Genomic DNA, 13,943 nt, shown 5'->3' on the forward strand with positions numbered 1-13,943 from the left:
ATTTTAATATATCAACTGTAAATTTTGATACATCCAATGTAAATATATAAGTTTGATATATCGACTGTAAATATATAATTGTGATACATCGACTGTAAATATATAATTGTGATACATCGACTGTGAATTTTGATACATCGACTGTAAATATATACTTTTGATACATCGACTGTAAATATATACTTTTGATATATCGACTGTAAATATATAATTTTGATATCTCGACTGTAAATTTTGATACATCCAATGTAAATATATAATTTTAATATATCGACTGTAAATTTTGATACATCCAATGTGAATATATAATTTTGATATATCGACTGTAAATACATAATTTTGATACATCGACTGTAAATTTTGACACATCCGATGTAAATATATAATTTTGATTTATGGACTGTAAATTTTTACACATCCAATGTAAATATATAATTTTGATATATCGACTGTAAATGTATACTTTTGATATATCGACTGTAGATATATAATTGTGATGCATCGACTGTAAATTTTTATACATCCAATGTAAATATATAATTTTGATACATCGACTGTGAATATATAATTTTGATATATCGACTGTAAATATATAAGTTTGATATATCAACTGTAAATATATAATCTATATACATCGACTGTAAATATGTAATCTACATACATCGACTGTAAATATATAATTTTAATACAGCGACTGTAAATAGAAAATTTTGATAATCTACTGTAAATATATATATATTTTTATATATCGAGTGTAAATATATAAATTGGATATATCGACTGTAAATATATAATCATCGTACATTGACTGTACATATATCATTTTGATACATCGATGTAATTATATTATTTTCATACATCGACTGTAAATAAATAAATTTGTATATATCAACTGTAAATATATAATTTTGATTATCCACTGTAAATAAATCTGTATATATCCACTGTAAATATACAATTTTTTGTATACATCGATGTAAATATATCATTTTGTATACATCGACTGTAAATAAATAAATTTGTATACATCGACTGCAAATATATAATTTTGATATATCGACCGTAAATACATCATTTGGATGCAAATATATATTTCGATATATCGACCGTAAATATATAATTTTGATAGATCGACTATAAATGTATTATTTTGATTTATCGACTGTAAATATATCATTTTAATACATCGTCTCTAAATATATAATGTAAAGACATCGACTGTAACTTTATAATTTAGATATATCGACTGTAAATATATAATCTATATATATCGACATTCAAGTTATAATTTTGATATACTGATTGTAAAAATATACTTTTGATACATCGCCTGTAAATATATAATTGTGATAAATCGACTGCAAATATATAAATTTGTATATATCGTCTGTAAATATATAATTTTCATATATCGACTGTAAATATATATATATATAATTTTTCTATATCGACCGTAAATGTATAATTTAGATATATCGACTGTAAATATATAAATTGATACATAAACTGTAAATATATAATTCTGATACATCGAGTGTAAATTTATAATTTTGCATGTATAGACTGTAAATATATAATTTTGATATATCGACTGTAAATATATAATTTTCATTTATCGACTGTAAATATATAATTTTTATATATCGACTGTAAATATGTAATTTTGATATATCGACCGTACATATATAATTTTCATTTATCGACTGTAAATATATAATTTTCATTTATCGACTGTAAATATATAATTTTCATTTATCGACTGTAAATATATAATTTTGATATATCGACTGTAAATATATAATTTTGATATATCGACCGTACATATATAATTTTCATTTATCGACTGTAAATATATAATTTTGATATATCGACTGTAAATATATAATTTTGATATATCGACTGTAAATATATAATTTTCATTTATCGACTGTAAATATATAATTTTTATATATCGACTGTAAATATATAATTTTAATATATCAACTGTAATTATATAATTTTGATATATCGACTGTAAATATATAATTTTGATATATCGACTGTAAATATATAATTTTCATTTATCGACTGTAAATATATAATTTTAATATATCGACTGTAAATATATAATTTTCATTTATCGACTGTAAATATATAATTTTGATATATCGACTGTAAATATATAATTTTTATATACCGACTGTAAATATATAATTTTCATTTATCGACTGTAAATATATAATTTTGATATATCGACTGTAAATATATAATTTTCATTTATCGACTGTAAATATATAATTTTGATATATCGACTGTAAATATATAATTTTGATATATCGACTGTAAATATATAATTTTCATTTATCGACTGTAAATATATAATTTTTATATATCGACTGTAAATATATAATTTTCATTTATCGACTGTAAATATATAATTTTGATATATCGACTGTAAATATATAATTTTTATATACCGACTGTAAATATATAATTTTCATTTATCGACTGTAAATATATCATTTTTATATATCGACTGTAAATATATAATTTTAATATATCGACTGTAAATATATAATTTTGATATATCGACTGTAAATATATAATTTTTATATATCGACTGTAAATATATAATTTTCATTTATCGACTGTAAATATATAATTTTTATATATCGACTTTAAATATATAATTTTGATATATCGACTGTAAATATATAATTTTCATTTATCGACTGTAAATATATAATTTTGATATATCGACTGTAAATATATAATTTTTATATATCGACTGTAAATATATAATTTTCATTTATCGACTGTAAATATATAATTTTTATATATCGACTGTAAATATATAATTTTAATATATCGACTTTAAATATATAATTTTGATATATCGACTGTAAATATATAATTTTGATATATCGACTGTAAATATATAATTTTGATATATCGACTGTAGATATATAATTTTGATATATCGACTGTAAATATATAATTTTGATATATCGACTGTAAATATATAATTTTGATATATCGACTGTAAATATATAATTTTGATATATCGACTGTAAATATATAATTTTGATATATCGACTGTAAATATATAATTTTTTATATATCGACTGTAAATATATAATTTTTATATATCGACTTTAAATATATAATTTTAATATATCGACTGTAAATATATAATTTTAATATATCGACTTTAAATATATAATTTTAATATATCGACTGTAAATATATAATTTTGATATATCGACTGTAAATATATAATTTTTATATATCGACTGTAAATATATAATTTTTATATATCGACTGTAAATATATAATTTTGATATATCGACTGTAAATATATAATTTTGATATATCGACTGTAAATATATAATTTTTATATATCGACTGTAAATATATAATTTTCATTTATCGATTGTAAATATATAATTTTGATGTATCGACTGTAAATATATAATTTTGTTACATCGACTGTAAATATATAATTTAGATATATCGACTGTAAATATATAAATTTGTATATATCCACGGTAAACATATAATTTTGATTTATCGACTGTAAATATATTATTTCGATATATCGACTGCAAACATATATTTTGATTTTTCGACTGTAAATATATAATTTGTTATATCAGCTGTAGTATATATAATTTTTATAGATCGACTGTAACTATATAATTATGATACATCCACTGTAAATATATGAATCTCTATATATCGAGTGTAAATATATACTCTTAATACATCGATTGTAAATATATAATTTTGATACATCGACTGTAAATGTAAAATTTTGTATATATCGACTGTAAATATATAATTTTCTTACATCGACTGTAATTATATAAATTTTGATACATCCAATGTAAATACATAATTTTTATATATCGACTGTTAATATATAATTTTGATATATCGACAATAAATATAAATAATTTTGTATGTATCGACTGTAAATTAAAAAAATTGATATATCGACTGTAAATATATAATTTGACATATACATTGTTTATATATAAATTGGATACATCGATTGTTAATATATAATTCTAATACATCTATTGTAAATAAATAATAATTTTTATATACCCACTGCAAATATATATTTTTATATCTACTGTAAATATATAATTTAGATACATCGACTGTAAATATATAATTTTGATATATCGACTGATAATATATAAGTTTGAGATATCGACAGTTAATATAAAATTTTGATACATCGACTGTTAATATATAAATTTGTATATATTGTCTCTAAATATATAAGTTTGAGATATCGATTGTAAATTAGAAATATTGATGTATCGACTGTAAATATACAATTTGGATACATCGAGTGTGAATATTTAATTTTGATATATCGACTGTAAATACATAATTTAGATACATTCACTGTAAATATATAATTTAGATACATCGACTGTAAATATTTCATTTTGATATATCGACAGTGGTATATATAATTTTGATAAATCGACTGTGAGTATATAATTTTTATATATCGAATGTAAATATATAATTTTGATACATTGACTGTAAATATATAAATTTGTATATATTGACTGCAAATATATAATTTTGATATACCGACTGTAAATATACAATTTTGATACATCGACTCTAAATATATAATTTTATTATATCGACTGTTAATATATAATTTTTTATATATCGACTGAAAATTAATAATTTTGATACATCGTCTGTAAATATTTAATTTATATACATCGACTGTAAATATTTAATTTATATACATCGACTGTAAATATATACTTTTGATACATCGTCTGTAATATATAATTTGGATACCTCGATTGTAAATATATAAATTTGTATAGATCGACTCTAAATAAATTATTTTTATTTATCGACTGGGATATATGAATAGTGGAAAGAATAGTTGTGTCATAATTTTTTGACAAATCGTAACATTTATTGTATTCAGTTTTTTCGGGCAGTTATCCTTTACTTCATTGTATTTGTTATTTCATTTCGTTTCCGTCATCTCGTCCTCTGGCGATTAATCCCGATGTGATAGGAATGCTTAGTTATGTAACTGTAATTGCTGTCTCCCGTAGTTGTTCTTTTCTAATCACATTATGGTCAACTAATCCTCTGGCCTGCTAGAGGTAGAATAAGAACTGTCAGCTTACGATATTATTCACCTGGAATTGGAAAGGCTCAACGATTTTATCTCCTGCGCCACGAGCCCCGAAGGCTATCAAGGGTAACAGTCCGCAAAATTATTAATACACAAATTATAAAGCCTTACCTCAAAGGATTCCAAAACATCAACATAATATACGAGCTGATCTGAGGTTTTGTTCTAGATACTTGCTACCTGACTTATATTGTACCTATTCACAATGCCTCCCCACGGGAGAGAGTTAGAAACCAGGCTCGTTTTTTTAACGTGGAGAAAAGCTACAAACATAAAAAAAATTGGCTCAGTCGTAAAGGACTGCTCCTCCACCGAAAGAGAACAAGAAATGGAAGTGCAGCATCTGGAGAACAGATACTAAACTTTGATCTTGGCCAGCCAATAAAGTTTCGCATTTATATTCCCTCGATTTGAACATTTAACTTTGATCTTCAATTATGTGTTCGTCATCGACAACTTCACTCAACACCAATTTCTAATTTTTCAAAATGTGATGCATGTATCTGATGCTTACCTAAAACAGCAATGTCCATTAAATTTTTTAGCATAATTAGATAAACTAGCAGGGCCTGTGGAAATTCAACCGTGGCAACTGTCGCATGTTTTTTTTTGTTGCTTTTTTTACATAAACGTCACCACTTATCAAGGCCGATAGGCCACTCAAGGACAAGGGTTAAAGAGTATACAGTAGTCAAAAGGACAATATAGTAATCGATAGTAATGGAAGTTCGGTAAATTTGTTAACTTAAGTGGAACGGCTTATCAGAAATTTGTCCACGTTGGACTTGAAGACAACCATATTATTGAAAGCTAGAAGGCAGGAAAACGGACGACAATTCCACAGGCGTGCAGTTCTAAGAAAGAAGCTTTGATCATGAATCTATGTTTAGGTTTAGGTACAGATAAAGAGTGGGGAAAATTATTGATAATGTTTTCAGCTAGTCTAGTGTTTCTTGTGAAAGTTTGGCGAGGGGGGGGGCATAGATTGAAGCTCAGTTGAACACTTTCCATGAAAATAACGATAACGCAGAGACAAACTCGCAACATCTCTTCTGTGAGACAGAGGTTGCAGCGAAGAGAAAAGGACATCTCCCACCAGGCCACGAAGTCTATTTTGAACCCTATCAAGGCAGGACAAGTCTTTTTCTAGCAGCTCCTGCCCATATGTGGCAACAGTACTCCATCCTTGGACGTATCTGGCTCTTATATAGATAGAGTGTAATGCTGAACAATCTGTGGACATTCAGTATAAACGGACACCCCGCGATATTATTGTAGCTTTTTTGTTAAAACTGTAAAAATCTTTATCCAAGCAATTTGATTGATGTAGTCGCAGAATTTATTTGCTTATTACGGTTTATTTCCAATATAGTTACGGGAGTCTTTCATATATTTCCATTGTATAGACACCCGGCGGGAACGGAGATCTCACGATATCATTATACTATCTTTAGACAGAACAGATTTTATATTTGCATTCTTGCCAGAAAAGCAAGAAGGTATATTTTTGTTTCATGTACGGCTCCAAAGGGATAAAATATTAGATTTTTTTTTTTAAATTACGTTTTCGATGATCAAGAGATCCTATTTATTAAAATAAGGGATAGCAGGTTATAAGATACTAATGACTGTAAATTAGTGTAGTTATGTACAAATAATTTAATGTTCGTAATATGTTATCACCTGCTATCCCCCTTTTAATGAATAGGATTTCCACATCGAATAATTTAAAATCTAGATACCATGATACACGTATTTACGTACGCTAAATGGATTACGATATATACTAGGGAAAATGTATACGATATCATGGTAAAGAGAAATAGAAAAATAACAAAGATTAACGAGAGAGTTTTACTCTGAAATATATTTTTTAAAAATAAACACTCGTTTATTTTTTTTAAAATTCGCGTTGCCGTTTTGGTTTCAAACGTACTCAATACGTATTCCATTCTCCAAATTTCACTCAGCACTTCTACCAAGATTTTCTAACCGCGCGACCACGCGTTCCTATCCGACTTTAAAAAAAAACACAATATACAACACCACATGCATTCTTCATAGAACTTTCTTCCACTCGACACCATGGCGAAGAAAAAGAGAAAAAAAAAGATTGACAAAGGTGTCTTACCCCGAAATATATTTCTTAAAATATAAACACTCGTTTATTTTATTAAAAAAAAAAATCGCGTTGCAGCTTTGGCTTCAAACGTATTCAATACGTATTTTATTTGTTAAATTTCACTCAGCGCTCTAACTGATATAAACAAAAGAAACTATATATATATATATATATATATATATATATATATATATATATATATATATATATATATATATATATATATATTGTTATTATTTTTTATAATCTTTTTGTAATCGTTTTTTTCTTCACTCATAATTTAAGTGTTCTGGGTTTTTTTTTTTACATTTTTCTCGACCCTTAAACTCTTTGCTTTTTCTTTTATCTAAACGTGTTTTTAGCATTAATTCTTCATTTAATTTCAGTTTAATTTTATATGTTTCTCTACTTTCTATTCCTTTTTTCTTACTGCAGCAACTCTACATTCCTGTATCCTTCACGTCTAACGTTTCATTCATTTTTATACTTTTCTCTCCTTGCTACCACTGAGCAATGCAGGTTAACGGGTCCTGCTAGTAAATTATATACATACTGGTTCTCACAAGATCACCAAAAGTTAAGCAACGATGACCCTGGTCAGTACCAGATGGGTGGCCATTTGTGAATACTATACTGTATGTGCTCTCCGTTTATCTCGGCATTGTTTCCAGCCGTCCTGAACTTGTATATACTTGCAGCTGGAATTAAAACACTGCCGACTCAGGAGATGTGTGGATGGAGATTGTTCAACTCTTGCCGCAAAAATTTTCACACACAGGCACCCTTCAGTGGGTATCCTTAGTCTGTCAAGACTGAGCGGAGCTGTTTTAACTGTTCGATGTATATTTTAAAAGAATTATTTTAGGTTTACAGGCCGATATTTTTGATAGGTAAATTGTGTTGCTGTAATGACATTCAATGTGGTCAGATTGAGCCAGCTTATCCCATGGCTTGCACCATACTCCAATCTATCTTTCCCGCTTTTCTCATTTTTTCACACCTTTTCTATCTACCTGTTTTCTTTTTTAATATGTTATCTCCATTTATTCTTATTTTTCTATACTTCATATGCTTACCTATCATCCTTTTTATTAATTTATCTATCTTTTATTCTTACTTTCTTTCTATATTTTAGCTATCTTCCTGTCGTCGTTCTGTAATACTTTCTCTATCTTTCCCTTCCCAAAATCATTTCCCGGCCACTCTTTTCTAATACTTTATCTCCCTTGCATTTCTACCTCCTTTTCACTCATAATACACATTTGGCTGTGTTTTCATACGTTTGCTATGCTATAATTCTCCTCTACATTTGTTTAATTTTTCTAGACCTGTTCATTATCTGCCGTTTCTTTTTCAGTTTGTTTTGTTTTCTATCTTATTTGCTTTTCTCTTTTTTTTCTTAATTCTGTTGCCTTGTTAAAGATATTCCATTATTTTCTTTTTATATACCCCCTCTTTTTATTTCTACATTTTTAATATCATTTCTACTTATTTGTATATTCGGTTTTTTTTAGTTTATTCAACCCTTTTATATTCACATTTCATTCATCCTTATTTTCTGCGTTCAAGTTTTTTTTTTTTTGTATTTATCTGATGTTCTTTCGTTTGTTCCCCAAGCGATCTATTCAAATCTCTGTCATTTTAAACGCAATACAATAGTGGTATTCGATTTGCAATATTTGTACAATTATCCTCGTATCTATTTCACTTAATCGCCCGGTCGCATTACGATTTAAATGTTTTGTCCTTCAGGATAAAGTAAGAAGGAATTTATGGCCGATAGCCATTTTTACGTTTGCTGTGAATCATAATCACTAATCAAATATTTCCATCCCCGTACAACAGTGTTCAATGGCTTTCTTTCCTTCTCGTACATTTTATAAGTGTCCGTTACTCGACAGCGTCTTTTAACCAATAATTTTCTAGTTATGTATCACAGGTAATACTTATCCTTCTGGTCTTCCATATTCGTTATCCAAGGTTTATTATTCACAGATGTAATATCTACCTTTTATGTTTCATTATTTTTTTTAACTGTTTTCCTCAGATTGTAATTTAATATTCGCAGTTCTTTGTATGCACAGTAAATTATTACCTACATATTATCCTCATAAATTTATTTCCCCTTTTGCTTTCTGTGCCAATAATCAGGTTTTTACAAATTCAAATAATGCATGATCAGATGTCCTTGCATATTGTATAGGATTATAGAAGGTGGTGAGTTTTAATTAATTACTATGCTATATATACATATATATGTATATATATATATATATGTATGCATATATATATGCATATATATATACATATATATATGCGCGTGTGTGTGTTAAGATATCACCGTATATATTTTATAGAATCATAAAATGTGGTGAGTTTTAATTAATTACTATGCTATATATATGTATATATGTATATGTATATATATATGTGCGTGTGTGTGTATGTGTATGTATTTGTGTTAAGATATCACCGTATATATTTCATAGAATCATAGAATTTGGTGAGTTTAAATTAATTACTATGCTCCACACACACATATATATATGTATATATATATATATATATATATATATATATATATATATGTGTGTTAAGATATCACGTTATGCTTCCAGAATAGTGATTCCAAGATTATAAGGAGTTTATGAAACTGAAAAAAAAGATGTTGAAATTTTTATTATTTTATTCATGCATTTATATATTTCAAGCGGTCCTTCGCTCTTGATTACAAAATAAAAAATGAAATATGTTGGAAAAACGGAAAATTCGTGTTTTGATGTTGTGTTCATCCGTAGCAACAATATTTGAAAGAGTTCGCGTGAACTAATCTTACTATTTGTGAAAAAAAAATGTTGTGCTGTTTCTTTTTTTTTAAATTTGTAACGCATTAGCGTTCGTCTCAACCAGCAACAAACAAGACGCAACTGATTTTAATATGACAACTCCACGGAACATTCACAAGGATGACAGAAGATGAGAATAACGAAAACACTTGGATCTGGGCGCGAACAAGATACGTAAAGCGAGAAACTGAATCTCTAATAACTGGAGCACAAGATAACTTGATAAGAACCAATCACACCAAAGCAAAGATCGACAAAACACAAGAAAACAGCAAATGCAGATTCCGTTGACAAAGAGACGAAACGATAAACCATATAGTAAGCGAACGCATCCCAAAAGAAATACAAGAACAAGCACGACCAAATGGGGAGGGTAGTACGCTGAGAATTATGCAAACAACTGCATCTCAAACGCACAGACAAATGGTATAAGCATAAGCAGGCAACAAACTTGAAAACTAGAATCACAAAATCCTATGGGATACGGGCATACACACAGACAAATCTATCCAAGCAAGCAGACGGGAAGTTGGTAATAATTAACAAGCAAGAAAAGACTTGTCAAATCGTAGACTTTGCTGTTCCAGCAGACCACAGGGTGAATATTAAAGAAAAGGAGAAATTAGGAAAATACACAGAGCTGAAAGGGATAGGGATTATGAAGAAAATTAAGATTATACTTATAATAGTAGGAGAACTGTGGAAATTCCGAAAAGCTGTGAAAAATAAATTAGAGAAATTAGAATCAGAGGAATGGCTGCAAAGATACGACGAATAACGATAATAAAAACAGCTGAAATATTAAGGAAAACCTTTGAATGCGGAGACTAATACACATCAATCACATGCGCGGGACAAACAAACTGATGTAGAGGCAAAACATGAAGGAATTTTACAGGGAACCAAGACCATTGAAGCTTCATATCGAATAGTTCGCTATCCCTTCTCACCCTCTCCCATTGCCCCATCGCCCCTTCAAAAGAATGATGAAAATTGCCGAGAAGCGTCTAGGTGGATGTTATTATTAGTAGGTACTAAATACGTGCGTATGTTTCTTGTTTGTAAGAGTCTTAGAGTGTTCGTATATCTTAAGATGTTCCTCTTGTAAGATATAGCATATTGGAGACATAAACAGGTATATATAAAGAGAGAGTCAGTTATGTATGAACGGGAGTGTTTCTATAAATATTGATACATATATTTCTTACATATTTTTTAGATGATGATTTTCACAAAGTTCTTATAATATAAATGAGCAATACCTTTTCTGTTGAATCATACCACGAAGACGCAGATACACAAAGATGATGACGTCCTTTATTTCATAACCGGTCCATGATTTCGCTTGAGGAATTCAAAGTTTCTTTACATGGCTTTTTCTTATCTAACCTTTTGCTTCCCAGGTTTGGTGTCAGCAGCCGTATCTAACCTCTCTCTCTCTCTCTCTCTCTCTCGGCTCTTTCTCCCCGACTCTTCTCCTCTTCTCCCCGACTGCATCCTAAACTCTACCTATATTGAGAACTCGTTACGTCATCGCATGATTAAACATGTGCTCATAAAGCACGTTGGGGACATGCGTCACGTTTCCAAACTTGACATGACCCCGAGTTCAGTAACCTATTTTTCAAATAACCTCTTTACAAAATATGTTTACAATTTCAATTGGTGATTAAATTCCTTATTTTAATTTTCACAGAAACAAATTTCATTATTACATTCCTTTTCCATATACAGATATGTAAGCTAAACAATTTCACATTTTTTATTTCAATAATATTCTGTATTTAATTTAACTTATGATTGGAATTTTCAATTCCAAATCTAGCTTCACAAGTTCGAATCCTTGACTATCCTATTTCATATTTACATTTAACTAATTCCCTATTTTTTTGCTTACATGAAAAGGGGACAGCCTTTTATCATGTAACAAAGGAGAATGGAAAGACCGATTAGAGAGCGCTGACCAGACCTCCACTGGACAAGTGCGAAGAGAACCGAGACCTTATGGAGACTTATTGCCGATACCAATGGCGACAGCCAGCGAGAAATGAATGGTAAGCGACTGTTGTGATACCTCTAATTCATTTGCGAATGCTATAGCATGAGGTGGAGAGTACTGAAAATCTTGGGAATATTTTGTCACTCAGCTTCCAGGGAACACCACAGGTTGGTTGTTATAAAGGAGATATCTTTGATTACCTATGTGAAAGTTTATTGTGCGCTAATAATAATAATAATAATAATAATAATAATATTGTGGGGGAATCGCCCTCCAAATAGACTATTCTATCCATTATATAAGCCATGGACCTTTTGATCCCAGGTGCGGATTAAACACCAGAGCGACCCTCGCCTGTTCGGTGACGTTTACTACTCTTTTCAGTTGTAACCTTTTTACGTTGTTGTTCCAGTAATACACTGTTTAAACTTTATTCTGTTGTTCTGTGTTATTTGTGGCCTATTGCAAGCCATAACACTGGCGACATTGGATTCAGAGAACGTACTCACGTTTAAAAACAGTGTTTAAAAAAACTAAACACTGACGACATTGGATTCAAGGAGCATACTAAAATCGAAACCAGTAACGACATTGAAAAAATATTCGTGTTGAAATAGTATTCTAAAAATACTAACGACGTCAGACTCAAATGTTATCAAGCCTAAGGAAGTGTCTAACATAACACCTGCAACTGAAAGGTTCACGGTAACTAAAAAAAACCCGCAGATTATTACGGAAAAGAAAGAGTTGAAAAGAAAAAAGTTCGTCACGACTTTCAAAGAAACGCTGTACTTTTGCAAAAAGAAATAAGTTCGTCGCGACTTAGAAAGGTAAATTTTTATACTTTTAGAAAAAGAATTCGTCACTTGTGGTTTTCGCTGCTAAAATCGGGCGTTATTTTTTTTCTCTGGAGAAAAATATACACTTGATTTTTTTTCTTTAGACAATGAACTTTTTATATATTTTTTCTGTTCGTTTTATTGTCTGGCAGAAGAAATAAGAAAGAATAAAACGTTTTTGTAAAATTCAGCGAAGGTTTTGAAATTGCTAATGCTTACAAAGCAAAATGGACGAATTGAAAGTAGCGTTGGAACATTTGACCAAGTTGCATATCGATGCCACAAAGCGTCAGGCACGCATCAAGGAACAGCAAAAGGAATTGCAAAAACAGTTATCAGAATGTCAAATACGAACCGAGGAACATCAAAAGGAAGTTCAAAAACAGTTAGCCGAACGTCAATTAGAAGTTCGAAAAGCAGCAAGCCGAACGTCAATTACGAACAGAGGAGTTGCTTATAGAAATTGTTAAGAATAATGCGAACGCGGAAAGCAATTCAGCATTTTATCAGAATACAATATGGACTGCAATAGACAATTTTAAATACGAGGAAGAGGAAAAATCATTCGAAGCGTATTTTCGGCGTTATGAAGATTTTTTTAATATTGACTGCAGCAACTGGTCTGATCAAAAGAAAACCAGACTTCTACTACGAAAATTGGAAACGGCTGAGCATGATAAATTCGTGGATTACATCTTGCCTCGGAAAACAGCAGATTTATCATTCGGTGAGACGGTAAATTTGTTAACAGAACTTTTCTCGCCGAAAACGTCTCTTTTCCATAAGCGTTGGAGATGTTTGAATGTGGTAAAAGACGATAATGACGATTTTGCCACCTACGCAGCTGTAGTGAACAAACACTGTGATGACTTTAATTTGTCTGAACTAAAAGCAGACAATTTTAAATGTATTGTGTTTGCGCAATGGTTAACCTCGGGAAAAGATGCAGAAATCAGGCGCAGAGTCCTTA

The sequence above is a fragment of the Euprymna scolopes genome, chromosome 22, assembly GCF_053919585.1.
Source record: "Euprymna scolopes isolate OS-2025 chromosome 22, ASM5391958v1, whole genome shotgun sequence".
NCBI classification, from domain to species: domain Eukaryota; kingdom Metazoa; phylum Mollusca; class Cephalopoda; order Sepiida; family Sepiolidae; genus Euprymna; species Euprymna scolopes.